We start from the raw sequence: 23,310 nt of genomic DNA, 5'->3' as shown, positions 1-23,310 counted from the left end.
ATATGGAGGGAGTAAGGTGACCTCAACAGATGAGTAGACTGCCAGAAACCAAAGTTGGGTTTTTTGAAAATAAGGTTGAAAAGAATTATAATCAATAAATTGGAATAGGCATTGAAAATTGTACAGAGATACTCAGGAATTAGAAAAGGCTTACTAGAAGCTCACACAAGGGCTCTGCTAGAAACACAGTCATGATTGCACAACTGCCACAAAGACCCTAAAGGCAGATTATAATTCCATCAACCAAGTGAGATTTTTCTGCCTCTTACCTTTCCTCCTTTCTCTTGGTCCAATCCAAATACAGCCTTGTGAATAAGGGAGGAGGAATGGAAGAACAAAACAGCAAAGTAGAAAAGAAGTCAATTATGTCACTGTCCCCAACAAAGGATTTCACAGGTCAACCTGGGTAGAAGAGAAGTTTAAATTGTGAAAGAGTTTGAAGTGGGAAAGTTAGGACTTGACTTTCTTTTTTTAATTAAAAAAAATTTTTTTTAGCTTTAATGGAGAGGACTCATTTATTGACTAGAGAATTTTTTAAAATCATTAAAAGTGACTTGAAATTATGGAACTTGCCTGAAATATCATCCAGGGATGAGGAAGAAAAGTTAAATACAAGAGGCTTAAAGGAGTTGGTAGGAAAAAATAAAATTACTTTCTGCTAGCACTGCACCAGGTCCAGCTTGTCTGGTGAAAAGATTATAACTATAAGAAGGAAAATGGTTAGCATCATAAGTAAAGAAGAAAAGTTCTATTAGATTTGAATGGAAAAAAAAGAATCCCCAGGAAGTAAGAAAAGGCATCATTTGAGCAGGACCTGAAAATAGCAGTGTATACTTCAGAGGAGGCAAGAGGAATGGAGCTATGGAAAAATTTAAAGGAAAGAACGAAGATTAGTAACAAACAGGATTTATTAGCCTGGGTTCCTTAGGAAATTATCCCGAGGTAAAGCTAAACTGAGGAAGAGTTAGGAAAAGGGGAAACGAGGAAGAGAAAAACTGGTAGTGATTTCAATGTGTTACACTACTGAATTGGCCATTATAATTCTCAAAATTACACAGCCAGAAATTTATCCAGATAGGGCATCTCCAGACAGATTAGACAGAAACAGAAAGCCTCAGAAAAGTCAATTGGAGAACACTGGAGAAGGCATTAAGTAGTTGGCTCCATCCTGTGTCCTGTTCCCTACTGCCCAAGGTTTACCCTCACAGCGTGAATTTTACTAAATATCTTCATTTCATCTGGCCTCTCCTGCACTTTCTGCGTAAGCAAAACCATGATATTTTGTAGCACAATCCTTCATCTGAGTCTAGAATGTACTGGAGGCGTCAGAGACCTCTAAGATACAGTTTTGAAACCACTGGGGGGTGGGGGGCGGGGGCGGCACTGTGGCCCAGTGGGCTAAAGCCCCAGCCTTTAGCGCTGGCATCCCATATGGGTTCTCCTGAATGAACAATGGGTCATAGAAGAAATTAAAAGAGAAATCAAAAATTTTCTGGAAGTAAATGAGGATAACAGCACAACATACCAAAACTTATGGGATGCAGCAAAAGCAGTGTTAAGAGGAAAGTTTATATCAATAGGTGCCTACATCAAGAAATGGAAAGGCACCAAATAGATGAGCTTTCAATTCACCTCAAGGATCTAGAAAACCTACAGCAAATCAGACCCAAATCTAGTAGGAGAAGAGAAATAATTAAAATCAGAGAAGAAATCAACAGGGTTGAATCAAGAAAAACATTACAAAAAAGTCAGCCAAACGAGCAGCTGGTTTTTTGAAAAAATAAACAAAATTGACACCCCATTGGCCCAACTAACTAAAAAAAGAAGAGAAAAGACCCAAATCAATAAAATCAAAGATGAGAAAGGAAACGTAACAACAGACACCACAGAAATAAAAAGAATCATCAGAAATTACTAGAAGGACTTGTATGCCAGCAAACAGGGAAACCTATCAGAAATGGATAGATTCCTGGACACATGCAACCTACCTAAATTGAACCAGGAAGACATCGAAAACCTAAATAGACCCATAACTGAGACAGAAATTGAAACAGTAATAAAGGCCCTCCCAACAAAGAAAAGCCCAGGACCAGATGGATTCACTGCTGAATTCTACCAGACATTTAAAGAAGAACTAACTCCAATTCTTCTCAAACTATTCAGAACAATTGAAAAATGAAGAGAGCATCACCTTAATTCCTAACCGGAAAAAGATGCAGCATTGAAAGAGAATTACAGACCAATATCCCTGATGAACATAAATGCAAAAATCCTCAATAAAATTCTGGCCAATAGAATGCAACAACACATCAGAAAGATCATCCACCCAGACCAAGTGGGATTTATCCCTGGTATGCAGGGATGGTTCAATGTGCGCAAGACAATCAATGTGATACACCACATTAACAGACTGCAGAAGAAAAACCATATGATTATCTCAATAGACGCCGAGAAAGCATTTGATAAAATACAACACCCTTTCATGATGAAAACCATAAGGAAACTGGGTATGGAAGGAACATTCCTCAATACAATCAAAGCAATTTATGAAAAACCCACGGCCAACATCCTATTGAATGGGGAAAAGTTGGAAGCATTTCCACTGAGATCTGGTACCAGACAGGGATGCCCACTCTCACCACTGCTACTATTCAATATAGTTCTGGCAGTTTTAGCCAGAGCTATTAGGCAAAAAAAAGAAATTAAAGGAATACAAATTGGGAAGGAAGAACTCAAACTATCTCTCTTTGCAGATGATATGATTCTTTATTTAGAAGACCCAAAGAACTCTACTAAGAGACTATTGGAACTCATAGAAGAGTTTGGCAAAGTAGCAGGATATAACATCAGTGCACAAACATCAACAGCCTTTGTATACACAGACAATGCCATGGCTGAGGAAGAACTTCTAAGATCAACCCCATTCACAATAGCTACAAAAACAATCAAATACCTTGGAATAAACTTAACCAAGGAAGTTAAAGATCTCTATGATGAAAATTACAAAACCTTAAAGAAAGAAATAGAAGAGATTACCAAAAAATGGAAAAATCTTCCATGCTCATGGATTGGAAGAATCAATATCATCAAAATGTCCATTCTCCCAAAAGCAATTTATAGTTTCAATGCAATACCAATCAAGATACCGAAGACCTTCTTCTCAGATCTGGAAAAAATGATGCTGAAATTCATATGGAGACACAGGAGCCCTTGAATAGCTAAAGCAATCTTGCACAGCAAAAGCAAAGCCGGGAGCCGGCGCTGCGGCTCACTAGGCTAATCCTCCAGCTTGCAGCGCCGGCACACCGGGTTCTAGTCCCGGTCAGGGCGCCGGATTCTGTTCCAGTTGCCCCTCTTCCAGGCCAGCTCTCTGCTGTGGCCAGGGAGTGCAGTGGAGGATGGCCCAAGTGCTTGGGCCCTGCACCCCATGGGAGACCAGGAGAAGCACCTGGCTCCTGCCTTTGGATCAGCGCAGTGTGCGTGTCAGCCATGGTGGCCATTGGAGAGTGAACCAACGGGAAAGGAAGACCTTTCTCTCTGTCTCTCTCTCTCTCTCTCTCTCACTGTCCACTCTTCTGTCAAAAAAAAAAAAAAAAAAAAAAAAGCAAAGCCAGAGGCATCACAATACCAGATTTCAGGACATACTACAGGGCAGTTGTTATCAAAACAGCATGGTACTGGTACAGAAACAGATGGATAGACCAATGGAAGAAAATAGAAACACCAGATATCAATTCAAACATCTACAGCCAACTTATATTTGATCAAGGATCCAAAACCGATCCCTGGAGTAAGGACAGTCTATTCAATAAATGGTGCTGGGAACATTGGATTTCCACATGCAGAATCATGAAGGAAGACCCCTACCTTTCACCTTACACAAAAATTCACTCAACATGGATTAAAGACTTAAATCTACAACCTGACACCATCAAATTATTACAGAGCATTGGAAAAACCCTGCAAGATATAGGTACTGGCAAAGACTTCTTGGAAAAGACCCCAGAAGCACAGGCAGTCAAAGCCAAAATTAACTATTGGGATTGCATCAAATTGAGAAGTTTCTGTACTTCAAAAGAAACAGTCAGGAAAGTGAAGAGGCAATCAACAGAATGGGAAAAAATATTTGCAAACTATGCATCAGATAAAGGGTTGATACCAGAATCTACAATAAATCAAGAAACTCCACAACATCAAAACAAACAACCCACTTAAGAGATGGGCCAAGGACCTCAATAGACATTTTTCAAAAGAGGAAATCCAAAGGGCCAACAGACACATGAAAAAATGTTCAAGATCACTAGCCATCAGGGAAATGCAAATCAAAACCACAATGAGGTTTCACCTCACCCTGGTGAGAATGGCTCACATTCAGAAATCTACCAACAATGGATGCTGGAGAGGATGTGGGGGAAAAGGGACACTAACCCACTGTTGGTGGGAATGCATACTGGTTAAGCCACTATGGAAGTCAGTCTGGAGATGCCTCAGAAACCTGAATATAACCCTGCCACACAACCCAGCCATCCCACTCCTTGGAATTTACCCAAAGGAAATTAAATTGGCAAACAAAAAAGCTGTCTGCACATTAATGTTTATTGCAGCTCAATTCGCAATAGCTAAGACCTGGAACCAACCCAAATGCCCATCAACAGTAGACTGGATAAAGAAATTATGGGACATGTACTCTATAGAATACTATACAGCAGTCAAAAACGATGAAACCTGGTCATTTGCAACAAGATGGAGGAATCTGGAAAACATCATGTTGAGTGAACTAAGCCAGTCACAAAGGGACAAATATCATATGATCTCCCTGATTGGCGACAACTAACTGAGCACCAAAGGGGAAACCTGTTGAAGTGAAATGGACACTATGAGCAACAGTGACTTGATCAGCTCTTATCCTGACTGTTGATGTACAATGTAATACTCTATCCATTTTAGTATTTTTTTTTGTTTTAGTACTATTGGTTGAACTCTGTAATTAACACACAATTATTCTTAGGTGTTTAAATTTTAACTGAAAAGTGATCCCTGTTAGGAATTTGGAAAACATTATGCTGGGTGAAATAAGCGAGTCCCAGTGGGACAGATATCATATATTCTCCCTGAATGGTGACAACTAACCGAGCACCAAAAATTAAACCTGTTGAAGTGAAATGAACACTGTGAGAAATGGTGACTTGATCAGCCCTTGCCCTGACTGTTGATGAACAACATAATACGTTATCCCTCTTAGTATTTTTTTTGTTTGTTCTACTTAATACTTTTGATTGAATACTGTAATCAACACACAGTTATTCTTAAGTGTTGAAACTTAACTGAAAAGTGTTCCCTGTTAAATATAAGAGTGAGAATAAGAGAGGGAAGAGATGTGCAATTCGGGATATGCTCAAGCTGACTTGCCCCAAACGGTAGAGTTAGAAACAGACCAGGGGATTGCAATACAATCCCATCAAGGTGGCATGTACCAATGCCATCTCACTAGTCAAAGTGATCAATGTCTGCTCACAATTGATCATAATGATAGGACTAAGAGCCAAAGGGATCACATAAACAAGACTAGTGTCTGCAAATACTAACTGACAGAATCAAAAAGGGAGAGAACGATCCAACATGGGAAGTGAGATACACAGCAGACTCATAGAAGGGCAGATGTCCTAAACAGCACTCTGGCCTCAGAATCAGCCCTTAAGGCATGCGGATCCGGCTGAAAAGCCCATGAGAGTATTTCAGGCATGGAAAGCCAAGACACTCTGGCAGAAAAAAAATGGCCTAAATGAAAGATCTCTGCGAGTGAGATCCCAGTGGAAAGAACAGGTCATCAAAGAAGGAGGTACCTTTCTCTGAAGGGAGGAGAGAACTTCCACTCTGACTACGACCTTGTCTAAATATGATCAGAGTCGGTGAACTCAAAAGGCTTCCATAGCCTTGGCAACTCATGACAAGAGCCTAGGGTGATTACTGATGCCATAAACAAAAGTGTCAATTTGTTAAGTCAACAACAGAAGTCACTGTGCACTTACTCCTCATGTAGGATCTCTGTCCTTAATGTGCTGTACATTGTGATTTAATGCTATAACTAGTACTCAAACAGTATTTTTCACTTTGTGTTTCTGTGTGGGTGCAAACTGTTGAAATCTTTACTTAATGTATGCTAAACTGATCTTCTGTATATAAAGAGAATTGAAAATGAATCTTGATGTGAGTGGAAGAGGAGAGGGAGCGGGAGAGGGGAGGGTTGCGGGTGGGAGGGAAGTTATGGGTGGGGGGAAGCCATTGTAATCCATAAGGTGTACTTTGGAAATTTGTATTCATTAAATAAAAGTTAAAAAAAAGAAATCTGATAATATGTCATATTGTGAAAACATAATTAAAGTATAATTTCTTCTTGCTTAATTAAGGGGTTACCTTTTGAGAAATGCATCATTGGGTGATTTGTCATTATATTAACATCACAGAGTGTACTTATACAAACCTAGATGATATCATTTATTCACACGTAGGCTATAGGTTGTAAATTACTATAATTGCAGTCCATTACTGATTGAAACAAGATTACAGAAAGATGCTTCTTGACCTGGACATTGCTTTCCCAGGAATATTTCTCTATTCTAGCAATAGCTTCCCTTTTTACTGGATATCCTAAACTATTTAGTGTTTGTGTGTTTGTTTTTATAATATATTATACATTCTTTTTTTTAAACTTTTATTTAATGAATATAAATTTCCAAAGTACAGCTTATGGATTACAATGGCTTCCCCCCCATAACATCCCTCCCACCCGCAACCCTCCCCTTTCCCACTCCCTCTCCCCTTCCATTCACATCAAGATTCATTTTCATTTCTCTTTATATACAGAAGATCAGTTTAGCATACATTAAGTAAAGATTTCAACAGTTTGCTCCCACACAGAAACACAAAGTGAAAAATACTGTTTGAGTACTAGTTATAGCATTAAATCTCAATGTATAGCACACTAAGGACAAAGATCCTACATGAGGAGTAAGTGCACAGTGACTCCTGTTGTTGACTTAACAAATTGACACTCTTGTTATATATTCTTAAACATCTTTGCCTTTACAAATGCTATTGTCTGCCTAGAATATGGTTATCCTCTTACCCTACCCCACTTTTTCCCTAGTAATTTCCATAAAATTAACTCAGTCCTTCAAATCCAGAAAACTTTCCCAAGCAATCTCAGACATAATTAGGAATCTCTTTTGGGTTTCTCTAGAACTCTAGCCTAGCATTTTTTTCTTTTCTTTTTTTTTAAGATTTATTTATTTATTTGAAAGGAAAAGTTACAGAATAAGAGAGAGGGAGGGAGAGACAGAATTCTTGCATCTACTGGTTCATTCCCCAAATGGCCTCAAAGGCCAGAACTGGGCCAGTTCAAAGCCAGGAGCTAGGAGCATCTTCCAGGTCTCCCACGTGGATTGCAGGAGCCCAAGGACTTGGGCCATTTTCTGCTGCTTTTACAGGTGTATTAGCAGGGAGCTGGATGGGAAGTGGAGCAACTGGGACTCGAACCAGTGCCCATATAGGATGCCAGCACTGAAGGCTGTGACTTGACCCACTGTGTCATAGTGCTGACCCCCTAAATGGCTGCAACAGTCAGCTCTGAGCCAAGACTAAGTCAGAAAGCCAATGCTTCATCTCGTTCTCCCAGGTGGGTGTAGTGGCCCAAGCAGTGTTGAAGCGCTGCCCATATGGGATGCCAGGGTGGCAGGCAGCAGTTTAACCAATGAGCCACAATGCCAGCCCCTAGCATTTTCAAACTGTTAAGTTTCTGTTACTTATCTGACTGTCTCACTAGAATGTAGAGTCCTTGACAACAGGAATTTTTATTTGGTTTTTATGACATTAATACATTGCATAGAATCTAGCATAATGTAGGCACGACAAAGGTTTTTGTAAGTGACTGGACAAGAGAACATCTAGGAAACATTCTGGTAGGATTCTTGCATTGAGCATCTTCTACATGCTCAGTATACCTGTGGTTTTCTATGGCCCATAGGTTAAAAAGACAGAATTCTAGAATTCCCACATATGGCAAGAAGGTACTACATTTATTTTCTTCAGTTACAGGGAGACATTCAAATACAGAAAATTGCTCATAACCCCAGAAACCATTTTAGTAGCCAAGTGATTTAAACAGTGGATAGATTTCTCAATACAGGTGGGACAATCAATAGATCTACTTCCTCTCCTTAAGAGCAGTCATAAGAGCAACAAAAACAGCAGATTCAGCCAGCACAGCTTGTTCATATGGTCACTCTCAGGAACACAGTAGCATTCCACACTAGAAGATACAGAAATGGCTGTTTTGGGACAAGCATTTGGGCTAGCGGTTAAGATACTGGTTAGGCAGTCATGCCCAATATTGGAGTACCTGGGCTCAATTCCTGGCTCCCGCTCCAGTTCCCTGCTAATGCTAAACCCTGAAAGGCAGCAGTGAAAGCTCAAGTAATTGGGTCTCTTGTTACCTACATGGGGGACTTGGATTGACTCCTCCCCCACCCACTATTGTGGTTATTGGGTGGACTGAACCAGCAGACAGGAGTGTATACACTTGGCCTCTTTATGTTCCTCTGCCACTTAAATATGAAGAAAAGAAATGGCTATCTTCTTGGCACTTTTAGTATTCATTTATTATAGATAACATTTTGAAAGCAACTGTCTTCATTTATACAGGATTAATCATCTTTCAGTATATATTGACACTCAGAGATATATCTAAAATTTAGCCCATTTGTATTATTACAGTATAATTTTTTCCTTTAAATCAACAGATGTTTTCTGAATCACGCTAAAGTTACTAGAAACCATAAATGCTTGATTTCTTTATTCATTTAAAGTAACTTTTAAATTGAAAACATTAACTTAGTAAATGTAAAGTCAACTGTGTTTTTAAGACATGATTATCTCATTTGTTTCATTACACATTAAAAACATTAGAAACTAAATTTAAAATCCTCAAAGGACATAAATTGGCTGCTAGTCAATTGCTCAGAAACCAATGTAATGATCACATGTTGAACTCTACAGTAGTTGGTTATTTTGTTTTACTTTAACTTCTCACCATCATGTTCCTGCTGTTTTTGACAGTGATCTGATAAAAAAAATTTTAACCAGTATATATACAGAACATGTTATAAAATTTGGTACACTTTAGTCTAAATAACTTATGATGTTTTAACAGCCGGAAATCCTGTTACTGAATTTGTTAATATTCAACTACTTCTATTAGGATTTTAATGGTAATTGTGGTCTTATAAACATATGATCAAAAGTATTATGTGGGAATGTGTACACAAAACCAAATTTGGGTAAAAATGAACTACAGTAAACTTTTAACAGAAATGCAATTTAGAATTTAGAAATTTGTCATTTTAATGACACAAGAAATAAGCATTTCTTCTGAGAAGCCACCTGTAACACATTAAGTGTAAATCATACTTTCTCAAGTGCTGTTTTGGGACTTTAATGTTGCAATTCCAGATGCATAAGTTAAGTTGGTTAAGCAAGGGTATTGTTGCATTTGGAGTGAGCAAAAAGAAAGTGATGAAAGACAGGCCTTAAAATATGTTAGAGGAGAAACACTTTGGAATTTAAACTTGATGTAGAGTAAATGTGAGGAAAATAATCTAACATAATAATTGAGATTTTAATGTATAAACATTTACATAGCACAGGATCATTTATTCAGTGAACCTATTCGATTTATTCTTATTAAATCATAACATAAAAAATTTCCTCTTAATTAAAAATAAAACACCAGTCTATATAAGAATAAAAACTATTTCAACATTAAATGCACTATATAAATACAGAGTTCAATATCAACCCTAAGTCTTTTAAAACTTTTACTAAAAAATCCTCATAATTTTTAACAACACTTTTAGAGTGCTTGCAATATACCAGTTACTGTCTTAAGTATATTAAAATTGTCACTAAATTCTTATGATAGCCACATGAAGTAGATACAGTTTTCCTCATTTTACAAATGACGACACACATTGATTTACAGTGGATAAACCTCCAGTACACAGAATTCAAATAATTTGCCAAGGTCACAATGCATAAGTGGCAGGGCCAGACCTGAACCCAAACAATCACGCCAAAGTCTATGAACATATCCATTATTTGTTATGCTGCTTTCCCAATGTCTACTATTTTAAAAATCTTTAGAAAATTAGCTAGTATCATAAAATAACATTTTTAAAAGATGTATTTATTTGAAAGGCAGAGTTACAGAGGGAGAGACAGAGAAGTGGAGCAGCCTGGACTTGAACTGTGCCCATATGGGATGCAGGTAGTAGCTTAACCCTCTTTGCTACAAGTCCAGCCCCAGAAAATAATATTGTAAAAATTTTAATTGATAGAAATGTCAAAGAACCTAATGGCTAAGCTGATTTTCTATATTTTATTAGAATTCCCCATAAATACTTGAATGAATTCTTCATGAAGATCTTCAACAAAAGAGTATATAGAAGTTACCTAAACACGTTTCTACTAAGGTAAATACTTTCATTTTCACAAATTAATATTTTACTGAAGTATGTCTCATTCAAGATTTACCCTATTTTATCCTACTTCTTAAAGTTATACAATGTTAATCTTACTCTTCTTTTACACTGTTTCCTTCCATATAGGTGAAGAAACCAAGTATGTTCTCTCTCTTTCCTCCTCCCAGGCTAAACATTCTATTTCCTTCCAAATTTCTTCATGTACACAGTGGAATTTCCTCATATTTCAATTTTTTTCTTTTCTGGAAATTGTCCAATTTGTCTTGCATTGCTTAAAGTGCACCATTCCCAAAATGAGTTCCATACTCAAGGAGTATTTTGGCCACAATAGTATTTCATTCTAAATACTATTAATATAGATGAGTACTTACTTTTTTGGATGGAAGAATTTATCAACTCACATCACTTATCATAAAATAAATCTTGCTTCCCAAATAAATAAAATTTTAAAAAATAAAACAAATTAAGGTTTTTCCACATTTGTTGCAGCTAATAAACATAATGTATTGTGCAACTGATTTTTAGACATAAATTCAAAAATTATTTAACCTTATAAAATTAAGTCTTATGGGAGATCAGTCCATTATTCCAGTCTTGAGAGCTTTTAAAATCTTGATCACTTCATTTGGGATGCTATTAATGCTCATCCAAAACATCCATTTAACACCAAGCAGGAAATAAAGATTTACTCCTAGCTTTTAAAACATTTATGTAAATAACTTTAAATTTCATAAAAGACTTAGGTGTTCCAAATCATTATGATAGTAGATATGCCTGCTACAGATTTGCCCTATTAACATTTCACAAATCGTATTTATCACAATTAATGAGACAATATTGATAGTTATTAAGTGAAGTCCATAGTTTACTTAGATTTTCCTCTGTTTTTTCCCAATGCCTTCTTTCTGTTCCAGGACCCCAACCAGGATAACATATTATCTTTAATAGCCACATCTTCTTGGGTTCCTCTTGGTTGTGACAGTTTCATAAACTTTCCTTGCTTTTGGTGGCCTTTATAGTTTTGAAGAGTACTAGCCAGGTATTTTGTAGAATGTACTTCAGCTGGATTTTACCTGATATTTTACTCATGAATAGACTGAGGTTATGAGTTTTTGGGAGAAAGAGCATAGAGGTAAAACAGCATGATCATCACATCATAATAACAGTACATGCTATCAATGTGACTTATCAATGTTGATCCTAGCCTTGGTCACCTAGTTTTTCATAGTGTTGTCAGGATTCTTCACTTTAAAATTTCTCTTTTTTTTAATTTCTTTCCATATTTTACTCTTTTAAAGACAATCACTACATGTAGCCCACGTTAATGAAGTGGGGATTTGTATTCCATCTCCTTAAAGGCAGAATACCTACATAAATTATTTGGAATTCTTTGGTACAAAATATTTGTCAGCTCTTCCTTGTATATTATTAACTTATTCAATCTTTCATTTATACCTGTATGGACTCGTGGATATTTATTTTATACTTCGTGTTATAATCAAATACTATTTTATTAGTTTTACTCAAATTGTTTCAGTTTTGGCTATTGAGAGCTCTTTCAGCTGTCCACTGTATCCCTTTGACACACTCCCATCATAGTGGACTTTCTTTTTTAAAGTACTTTCACTTTCCAGCACTATTACTTTCTGGATCATCTTGTATATTTCCTTCCCATTAGCCATTTCTCTCAGGCCTCCCACTAGCTTTTAATTACCAAATATTTCCTTTGTTCTAAAACATACCAATGACTCTTACTCACTGAGTGTTATTTTTAATATAGTTAAATGCTTTCTTTATTGCTTACTTATCACATCAACATGTCCTTGGTCATCCATCATCTGTTGTCGAAAGAATAGGTCTAGAGAGTGTGAGCTGAAATCCAGACACAACTGATAACAGTTTCCTTCCTCCAATAAAACTCTATTAAAGGGGTTGGCGCTGTGGCATGGCGGGTAAAGCTGCCGCCTGTAGTGCTAGCATCCCATATGGACGCCAGTTCAAGTCCTGGCTGCTACACTTCCGATCCAGCTCTCTGCTATGGTCTGGGAAAGCAGTAGAAGATGGCCCAAATCCTTGGGCCCCTGCACCTGCATGAGAGGCCCAGAAGAAGCTCCTGGCTCCTGGCTTTGGATCAGCTCAGCTCTGGCTGTTGCAGTCATTTGGGAAGTGGATAGAAGATTCTCTCTCTCTCTCTCTCTCTGCCTCTGCATCTCTGTAACTCTGGCTTTCAAATAAAATAAGTAAATCTTTAAAAAAAAAAAAAGTCCAAACTACCCCAAAAGAAGTCTATTAAAAATTTCTAACGATAGCAACTAAAATAAAGAAGGGATTTATTGACATGATTGCTTACTGAATGCAGGCTGACTGCAAGCACAAGAACAAGGTATAATAACCTGAAGATAAGTTTAATTCAGTAAAACAGTTAACAATGCAAACAAGGGGTAGGTGTTTCTAACAGGATGCCATTTAGGGTGCCCATTTCCCATGACAAGAATGTTTGGGTTTAACTGCAGCTCTGGCACCCAATCCAGCTTCCTGCTAATGCAGACTCTGGGAGGTAGTAGTGATGGATAAAGTGGTTGGGTTGCTGCCACTCACATGAGAGACTTGGATTGAGTTCCCAACTCCAGACTTCAGTCCCTACCTGTTACAGGCAGCAGATGGGAGCTCTGTCTATCTCTGTCTCTCAAATAAAGAAACATATATAAATATTAAACAAATACTAACATGCATAAATGGAAGACAACATGTGTCAGATAATTTGTGATTATCCCTTTTCACAGTGGGAAAATATTTATTAAGCTGATGGTGAACTGAGAAGTCTTATAGTGCCAGAAAAACAGCTTTTTGAGATAGCTTACAGGATAGCAATGAAAATGATGAAAGAGTTGGATAATTGGAATTATGAATAATTGTTAAGGAATACTATATTACTGAGGAGACAATATATATACAGGATTATTTAATAGTGCACTTTGAGGTATCTATTATAGTGCTTGGAAGAGATTGAGTCATTATTGAAAACATTAAAATAATTTGAAATGGCACATTTTTGAGGAGGGCCTATGCAATCTTTTTCAGATTACAACCCAGGCGTCTCTAGAGATCAAGTTCAAGATGCCATTAATTTAATCATCTAAAAGCTGTATCTAAAGTCAAAGCAAATGTTGGCATAACATGCTTCTATCATAGAATTGAAAGGACTAAGACATTTGCTTTTAGATAATTTTAGCCGATTGTTTATTTCCAGTTTCAGAGTATCTGGGCTTTTGCCCTGCCTCCAGCTTCTAGTTCTAGCTTCCTGCTAATTCAGACCCTGGGAGGCAGCAGGTAATGGCTCAAGTAGTTGGGTCCTTGCCACCCATGTGACAGACTTGGATTGAGTTCCTAGCTGCTGTCTTTGGCCTGGCTCAACCAGAGTTCTTTTGGCCATTGAGGGAATGAACTAGGGAATGGTAGAAACACAACCACTTGAGTTATCACCAGGGCCAGGAGTTGAACCCAAGCACTTAGATGTGGGACATGTGCATCCTAACTGGCGTCTTTTTTTTTTTTTTTTTAAGACACATTTATTTGGAAGGCGGGATTATAGAGGGAGAGGGACACATATACACACAAGAGATCTTCTAACCATTGGTTCGCTCCCCTAAAAGGCTGCCAACAGCAGGGCTAGGCCATACCAAGGCTGGCCTATTAAAGTCTCCCATGAGGGTGGCAGAGCCTCAAGCACTTAGTTCATCTTCTGCTGCCTTCGCAAGAGCATTAGGAGGGAGTGGATCAGAAGTGGAGCAGCCAAGACTTGAATCAGCACCCTTGGGGGATGCTAGTGTTGCAGATGGTGGCTTAACTTGCTGCACCACAACACTAGTTCCCCAACTTGCATCGTAATCACTAGGCAAATCTCTGCCCTCAATATAATTTTTAATAACACAAGAGTCAGATGCAGCAGATTCTAGCTCAAGGAGATGGGCTCCTGCCAGCCATGTGGGAGAGCTGGACTGAGTTCTGGGTCTTAGCTTCAGCTTGGCCAGGTCCTGGCTGTTATAAGCATTAGGGGAGTGAAACAGTGGATGGAAGATCGGTCTCTCTTGCAATAAAATAAAAAAATAATAAAAATTATGCTAACCTATAGATCAATGAATAAATCATAGAGAAATTGAAAGCATTTTGAAAAGAATGAAAATTAAAACACAACATAGCAAAACTTGTAAGACAAAATCAGAGCCTAGATGAAAATATAACTTTAAATATATATACTGGAAAAGAATAAAGGTTTCAAACCAATATTTTTTAAAAGATTTATTTATTTATTTGAAAGGCAGAGTTACAGGGAGGCAGAGGCAGAGAAAGAGAAAGAGAGAGAGAAGTCTTCCATCCGCTGGTTCATTCTCAAGATGGCCACAATGGCCAGAGTTGTGCCGATCTGAAGCCAAGAGCCAGGAGCTTCTTCTGGGTCTCCCATCGGGTGCAGGGCTCAAGGACTTGGGCCGTCCTCTACTGCTTTCCCAGGCCACAGCAGAGAGCTGGATCAGAAGTGGAGCAGCCAGGACTCGAACCAGCACCCACATGGGATGCTGGCACTACAGGTGGCAGCTTTACCTGCTATGCCACAGCTCTGGCCTCTCAGACCAATACTTATGCTGCAAATTTACATAAGAATCAAACAAAGTAAATTAAGCTCAAAGCAAGCAAAAGGAAGAAAATAATAAACAATAGAGAGGAAATCAATGACAAAGGTAATAGACACAATTTTAAAAATCATTGAAACCAAAGTTGTTAAGATAAAGTTGTTAAACCTTTAGCTAGATTGACAGTGAAACAATGAGCAAAATAAGGAATGTACAAGATGATATGTTTATCATTGCTAATCCTACACACCAAAAAAAAAAAAAGTGTCAAAGGGATTATAACAAATAGTTTAATGCCAAGTTAGATGATACAGATACATTCCTAAAAAGATTCAAATTGCCAAAACTGACCCAAAGAAGGGGACAGGTTTTGGTCCAGTGGTTAAGATGCCTGTTAAGATGCCCATGTCTGGGGCCAGTGCTGTGACATAGTGAGTAAAGCCACTGCCTGCAGTGCTGGCATCCCATATGGGTGCTGGTTTGAGTCCCAGTTGCTCCTCTTCTAATCCAGCTCTTTGCTATGTCCTAGGAAAGCGGTAGAAGATGGCCCAAGTCCTTGGGCCTCTGCACCTGCGTGGGTGATCTGAAAGCAGCTCCTGGCTCCTGGCTTTGGATCTGCCCAGTTCTATCCATTGCAGCCATTTGGGGAGTGAACCAGTGGATGGAAGACACTCTCTCTCTCTCTCTCTCTCTCTCTCTCTCTCTCTCTGCCTCTGCCTCTCTGTAACTCTGCCTTTCAAATAAATAAGTAAATCTTACAAAAAAAAAAAAAAAAAGATGGCCATGTCTGAGGCTGGGGCTGTGGCATAGTGGACTAAGCCTCCACTTGCAGCACTGGCATCCCATATGGTATGCTGGCACTTCATGCCAGGGCGTTAACCTGCTGCACCACAGTGCCAGCCCCCCAAGTAATTTTTAATGTCTGAAATTTTATGAATATGATATGCCAAATTATAAAAATAAAGGATAAAAGCATGATCATTCCAACTGATACAGAAAAGTAATTGATAAAATTCACTTGTTCATGATAAAATCTTTTGCAAACTATAAATTAAAGTGAAATTCCTGAATCTGATAAAGAGCAGTGAACAAAACCTTACATATCTAACACAGTATTTAATGATGCAATACGAAATACTTCCTCCTAATATGTGGATCGGATCAAATGTCTTACCATTTCTATTCAACATTTTATTATAAATTCTAGTCTGTATAATATGGCTGGCAAGAAGGATTAAAGCACACATACTTAACTTTATTTCCTTATTCTTATTTTTATACTGATTATATTTATTGAAATATAATTTTATGTCTGTCGAATCTAACAATAAAAACTTAGCTTATTTTTTACAATTAAAAAAAAGGTTTATTTATTTATTTGAAAGGCAGAGTGACAGAGGGAGAGACAGAGAGAAAGAGATTTTCCATCCACCAGCTCACTCCCCAGATTGCCACCAACAGCTAGGGCTGGGCCAGGCTGAGGCTAGGAGCCAGGAATTCCATTCAGGTCTCCCACATGGGTGGGTAGCAGGGACCCAAGCACTTGGGTCATCATCTGCTACCTTTCCATTAAAAAATCTTTCCAAGCATTTATTTTCTTATCTAACTTTTCAAATATTTTGTCAAATAGGTTTTTGCCATTACTTATATAAGTTTAAAATCTTGGTTATATCTGTGATATTATTCTTTTATCTCTTTCTCTTTTGTTTCTCTCTCTTTTTTTCTGGATCAGTTCTGCCTCAGTGTGCTATTTGTGTTCCCGACATACTAAAGCAATAGAGAATCAATCACCAAGCTATAAAAGCCATCTTTCAACTTGGATCAGACTCTTTGTCATTGTTGGACCTGTATAAAGCAACATGGAAGAGAAAGGAAGGTAACTAAAAGTCTCTCTCCTATCTCATCCCTTGTCTGTGTCCCTAGCCCTCACTGATTCCAGTACATTCTTTTTGCTACATTTTGCAGACATTTTCACTATTTTTAAAGTTTTCTCATAGTCTTTGAGTTAGTTTATGAGAATGTATCTGAAATGTACCAGCTCCTCTTTCTGTGGCCTTTCCTGTGTAGCATTCAGTGGAGGGAGCCAATGAATCTGTGAGTCTGTTAAGAGACAGCAAACGGGTGGGAGTTGGCACAACAGAAGGGAGTTCCAGGGCTGGTGCCATGGCTCACTAGGCTAATCCTCTGCCTGCAGCGCCGGTACCCTGGGGGTTCTAGTCCCGGTTGGGGCGCCGGATTCTGTCCCAGTTGCTCTCTGCTCTGGCCCAGGTGTGCAGTGGAGGATGGCCCAGGTCCTTGGGCCCTGCGCCCGCATGGGAGACCAGGAGAAGCACCTGGCTCCTGGCTTTGGATTGGCGCAACACACTGGCCATAGTGGCCACTTGGGGGGGTGAATCAACGGAAAAAGGAAGACCTTTCTCTCTGTCTGTCTCTCTCACTGTCTAACTGCCTGTCAAAAGAAAAAAGAAAAAAGGAGTTCCAGGCTCCTGGCTTCAGCTGGCCCATCCCTGGCCATTGTGGCCATTTGGGGGATGAACAAGCAGATGGAAGATTCATTCTCATTCTCTGTATCTCTCTCTTTTCTCTCTCTCTCTCTCTCTGCCTCTCTCTCTCTCCCTCCCCCGTCCCCTTCTCCCTCCCTTTCTCTCTCCCTCTCTCTCTCCTGTCTCTCTGTCTTAAATAAATAAATAAGTAAATAATTGAAAAAAACAGAGACAGCAAACATACTTGTTATTTGTATATAAAGAATTTAATAGGGGCCGGCACTGTGGCATAGTAGGTTAAGCAGCCACCTGCAGCACCAGCATCCCATATGGGTTTTGGATCGAGACCTGGCTGTTCCACTTCTGGTCCAGTGCTCTGCTAATGTGTCTGGGAAAGCAGTGGAAGATGGCCCAAGTCTTTGGGCCCCTGTACCCATGTAGGAAACCTGGAAGAAGCTCCTGGCTCTTGGCCTTAGAATGGCCCAGCTCCAGCTGTCCAGGCCATTTGGGGAGTGAACCAGCAGGTGGAAGACTTCTCTCTCTCTCTGCCTCTTCTCTCTGCCTCTCCCTCTCTGTAACTCCATCTTTCAAATAAATAAAAAATCTTTTTTAAAAAAGAATTTGACATAAAATTTTTATTCTAGATAACTGGAAGGGTAAACAAGCTGTAAGGTATCCCAGAAGTTGGAACTCCAGGAAGCAGCTGTCACCTCTACATCTGAGAGAATACGGGAAGAGATTGGAGTCACTAAATTTTGGAAACTGAAGGAAAGCATGTCACAGATATAAAACTTGGTATCTCAGAAGGCAGTGCTGTGTGGTAGCCTTAACTGCTGGCTCTGAATTTGAATAGGGGCCTATGGGCTTGGATCCATACCTCTGAAGAGGAGTACCCACAGGCTGAAGCTAGTGCCTTCCAGGGAATAAGGAACAATGAATTTTGTTCTGCAAGCTGATGGGATTATCACATTCTAGATTTTAATGCTGGGATGGGAAGGAACTCCTGCCATGAGTGAAAAATTGCTGGGTTGCCACTCATGGAAATTTTAAGTAGACAGGGGGCCCCCAAAACCCAAATAGAACAAAGAAAAAAGGACAAATTTTTTTCTTTTTCCTCAATCTTTAGTCTCTCTCAATTGCCACCGATTGGCAGAACCACTTTTAATCATTCAAAAGCCAATGTTAATAGGCTATGCTATATTTTTAGGTTAGTTCTCTCAAGCTCCACATGTTTGGAGAGATAGGAAAGCTTTAAAAAAATACATTCTCTCAGACTCCTTTGCAACTGAGGTTCTAGATATAGATCACCTTCCAACGATTTGGAAAGTCAAAAGTGTCATAGATGCCATTTAGTTATAGTTCTGCTGTGTAACTGTTAGAAAGCAAGGGTTGGGGCTGTCGCTGTGGCACAGTGGGTTAACGTCCTGCCTGAAGCGACAGCATCCTATATGCGGGCTGTTCGAGACCTGGCTGCTTCACTTCCTATCCAGCTCTCTGCTATGGCCTGGGAAAGCAGAAGATGACCCAAGGACTTGGACTTGGGCCCTTGCACCTGCGTGGGAGACCCAGAAGAAGCTCCTGGCTCCTGGCTTTGGATTGGCGCAGCTCTGGCCTTGCAGCCATCTGGGGAATGAACCAGTGGATGGAAGATCTCTCTCTGCTTCTCCTTCTCTCTGTGTAACTCTGACTTTCAAATAAATAAATAAATCTAAAAAAAAAAAGCAAGGGTTGTCACCGTGCAGCTTCCCACACTAGCATTCTAGCGTCCTTGACTCTGTGAGTAAAAAGCAGTGACCACAGCAATACTTTTCCACCTGAATTCATACTTGGTAATCTTCAGTTTGCTACATTAGATATTCACTCTTTTTTGTCCCTCTACCTGGCAATTAATATTTTAATTTTTCTTGTTTCATTTTTCTGGTAACAAATAAAATCCAAGTTTATATGCTTTGTTTGCTTAAATACAAAGTTAAACCACAACCAGGTACATTTGATCTCACATTTACACACTCTCATTGGATCCTCCTCCAACTTGTTAGCCAACGCAGGCTGGCAGGGAGTGGGGGCTGGGAGGAGACTTCCTCACCATTGTGAGGCCTGGGGTAGAAGGGGAATACATTGAGGACAAGGATAGAATCTCATACCTGTCTTCATTCATATTTACTCAGGACTATCAGGGTGTGCAGGAGACACCAAGAAATGCTCCTGAGCCCTAGCCTCCTGGAGTGGGAGGGAGAAGGAAGCCACTCCTCCTCCTGCCATCTTCCTAGCTGAGGTAAAAAGTTTAGCTTTATCCTTAATCCCTGGCTACTGGGCCCTGATTGCTCCCCTGAGCACCTAGGTGTCTTTCTTTGAGGCTGGTGGTGAGGGAGGGGCCGGGGTCCTGGGCTGTGGATTAGACACTCATTCTTTACCTTCTTTGTTGTAATCCTGAGTTGTGGCAACAGCTTCTTAAAGCATGGATGCAGTGATGGCCTCAGTGGCAACTGTCTCCTAGAATATGACTTCAGACCTATTCCTCTAATAATTACAGGGTTTTCAGCCAAGAATATGCTCCCTTAACTTTCTAAACATTTTGTGAGCACCTAATTCCCAGTACTAAATCCCACTCTTGCTTAAAATATCCAGTATCATTTATATTATATGGACCAAATGCAGAATGACAGAACATTTAATGTAAGAAATAGGTGATGCTATAAAAAATTACTCAAATATGTAGCATTTGCCTAGTAGTCTGGCAGTACTTGGAAAGGAAACAACTGCATGCCAGAAAGCTGATTATCTTCCTTTGCTGTGGCAAAACAGTTATGAAATTGTTGCCTATGATATCTCAGGGGTAAAATATGCTGACAGACCTAGAGCTCTGGATGAAGCAGTTGTAAAGTATCAGAATGTAATGTGTATTGTCTGTTCCTTGCTGTTTGCAGCAAGATATTACAAGAAAACAATGAGTTCAGGCAAGAATTGTCCAATTTTCAAGCAGAGGTGAAAAAGAGTTCAGTTCTGTTAAAGCAACCTCTCTCTGCCTGTAGACTACAATCCAAATTGACACATAACCTGGAGGATTCAAAATATGTAAATACATAGTTCCTCCAAACAAGAGAGTATAAGGCTCCAGACATTTTTCAAGCTTCTTCCATTAAGATTTTTCTTCCAGAAAATGGCAGCTAGTATGTCTGCAAAGATTAGATTAAGGGTGATGTTTTCCCATTCAAGTGTGTTATTAATTTAAGTGGACTTATGATAACTGCCATTAAATGAGGAAGGTAAAGGTCTTGTACAGACCGAAAAATACAATTAGTCTTGAGGAAACAACTTGGAGTATGATTACTAGCGCATAGAATCAGAACTCTGCTAAATATTTTAGAAATTTTGGTTGCTACAGAAACCATAAGTCTGGTTCATAGAATTCTTTGTGTCTAGATATGGATCTCTTTGAGTTTATCTTACATGGAGTCCTTTGAGCTTCTCTGATGTGTAGACTAAAGTTTTTCATCAAACATGAAAATTCTTTGATAAATATTTCTTCAAGCATTCTTTCTGTTTCTCTGTCTCTTTTTCTTGGACTATTATTATGCCTGTGCATATAGGAATCCATACTTGAGAGTATTTAGTATGGGAAACAAAAAGAAAAATGAACAAAAATGAAGTTTCAGAGACCAATGGGACAATATCAAGATCAACATATGCATTGTAGGAGTTTCAAAAGGAGAAAGAAAGGGAAGAAAAAATGTTTGAAGAAATAATTGATGAACATTTCTCAATTTTATGAAAACATATATTGATGTAACTGAATGGATTTTATGTAGAATAAATTCAGAGATTCACACCCACAGACATTAGACTATTACAAAGACAGAATCTATTTAAAATATTTATTTATTTATTTGAAAGGCAGAATTACAGAGAGGCAGAGGCAGAGAGAGAGGAGTCTTCACTCCCCAGATGGCTGCAATGGCTGGAGCTGAGCTGATCTGAAGTCAGGAGCCAGGAGCTTCTTCTGGGTCCTGTTTTCCCAGGCCATAAGCAGAAAGCTGGATTGGAAGAGGAGCAGACAGGACATGAACCTGTGCCCATACGGGATGCCGGCTCCTCAGGCAGCGCAGGCCCCAAAGGCAGAATCTTAAAATAGCCAGGGAGATGCAACTCATCCTGTAAAAGTATCCTCAATAAGATTAATAGTCAGTTTCTTATAAGAACTCTTGCTGGTCAGAAAGCTATAGAGTAACATATTCAAAAGTACATACAGAAAAAGACTATTAAAAAGAATTGTATGCCCAGGAAAATCATCTTTCCAAAATTAAGGAGAAATTAAGGCAGCCTAAGATATACAAAAATTGAAAGGATTTATTGCTAGCAAACCTGTACTACAAGAAATACTAAATGGAATCCTTCAGGCTGAAAACCACAATGTGATATTTCTCATCTGTCAGGTTGACCAAACTTCACAAGGTTTTCAACACACTATGTCGGTGGGGCTATCAGAAAACAAATGCTCCCATACATTGCTGAATGGGAATGCAAAATAATATATTCTTTGTATAGGATAATATGGCAATATCTAACAACTTGCATATACATTTCACCTTTGACCAACAAGCTCAGATCTAAGAATTTATCCTGAACACATGCCTCCAACAATATGAAAAAATATGCATCCCATGTAGGAGACCCAGAAGAAGCTGGCTCCTGGCTTCAGATCGGTCCAGCTCCGGTCGCGGAGGCCATCTGGGGAGTGAACAAATGGATGAAAGACCTCTCTCTGCTTCTGCTTCTCTGTAACTCTGCCTTTCAAATAAATAAATCAATCCTTAAAAATATGCACAAGATTGCTCTTTTATTGGTGATTAGAGAATACTGAAAACAATCTAAATAGTGAAACACAGAGGATCAGTTGGATAAATTATAATATATTTACACAAAACACTATGTAGCTGTAAGAGTGAAGATCTGCGTGAACCATAAAGGAGTTTCCAGGATATGTTGCAAAGTGAAAAAAGTAAACTAAAAGAGTAAATACATTAACTTTTGTATAAGAAATAATCAGAGAATATGCATATACCTACTTATTGTCACAAAAATTAAAAGAAAGGTAGAAGAACAAATCAATAATGTAATTGACTACTTACGATTGGTGGGAGAAAATAAAGGGGAAGGGTCAGGTAGGGTATGGTAGATAGCTTCCATGATGGCCCCAATGATGCCCACCACATGCTTTTTTGTAGTCTCCTCTTTGAATCTGGGTTGGTCTGTGTAACCAGTAGGATCTGTGTGACTCCTAAATCTAAAGACATTGCGCTTTTCTTTGGTATCTTGGATTGCCCCAGTCTTTTGCCCTTGGGGAAGCCATCATACAGGGAAAGAAGTAAAGTTGACCCCCAGGTAAGCCCTGTATGTATAGAAACCAATAACCAACACCAACCTGCCTGTCATGTGATCAAGTCACCCTAGAAGCAGATTCACCAGTGCCAGTTAAGTCTGTTCTGTTTGTAACAATATCATGATAATGAAAATGATGAGAAAAAAGTGCTGTTTGACATGTGGAACAAAATTTAAAAAATGAATAAATGTTCACAATGCTTAAACATTGTGTGTGTGTGTGTGTGACATCAATAACGGGAGGAGGGAGCTACATAGGAGCAGTTTTGCATGTGACAGAAGTAA

The 23,310-nt window shown here is 39.0% G+C and overlaps 1 long non-coding RNA gene across 1 annotated transcript in view; it reads right to left on the bottom strand.

Moving 5' to 3' along the window:
• Window positions 1-18,381: 18,381 nt before the first annotated feature.
• The window catches only part of LOC149125714 (uncharacterized), a 50,248-nt gene continuing 45,319 nt past the window's right edge, over window positions 18,382-23,310 (bottom strand). The window contains exon 3 of the long non-coding RNA XR_016211038.1: window positions 18,382-21,680. This is a non-coding gene — a long non-coding RNA (uncharacterized LOC149125714). The remainder of the gene's footprint in view (window positions 21,681-23,310) is intronic.

The sequence above is a fragment of the Oryctolagus cuniculus genome, chromosome 7 (assembly GCF_051225735.1).
Source record: "Oryctolagus cuniculus isolate XC-2025 breed Fujian yellow rabbit chromosome 7, ASM5122573v1, whole genome shotgun sequence".
In the NCBI taxonomy this organism is placed as follows: domain Eukaryota; kingdom Metazoa; phylum Chordata; class Mammalia; order Lagomorpha; family Leporidae; genus Oryctolagus; species Oryctolagus cuniculus.
Note: the sequence above shows the minus strand (reverse complement) of the source record. Positions and strands in the feature narration are given on the sequence as shown.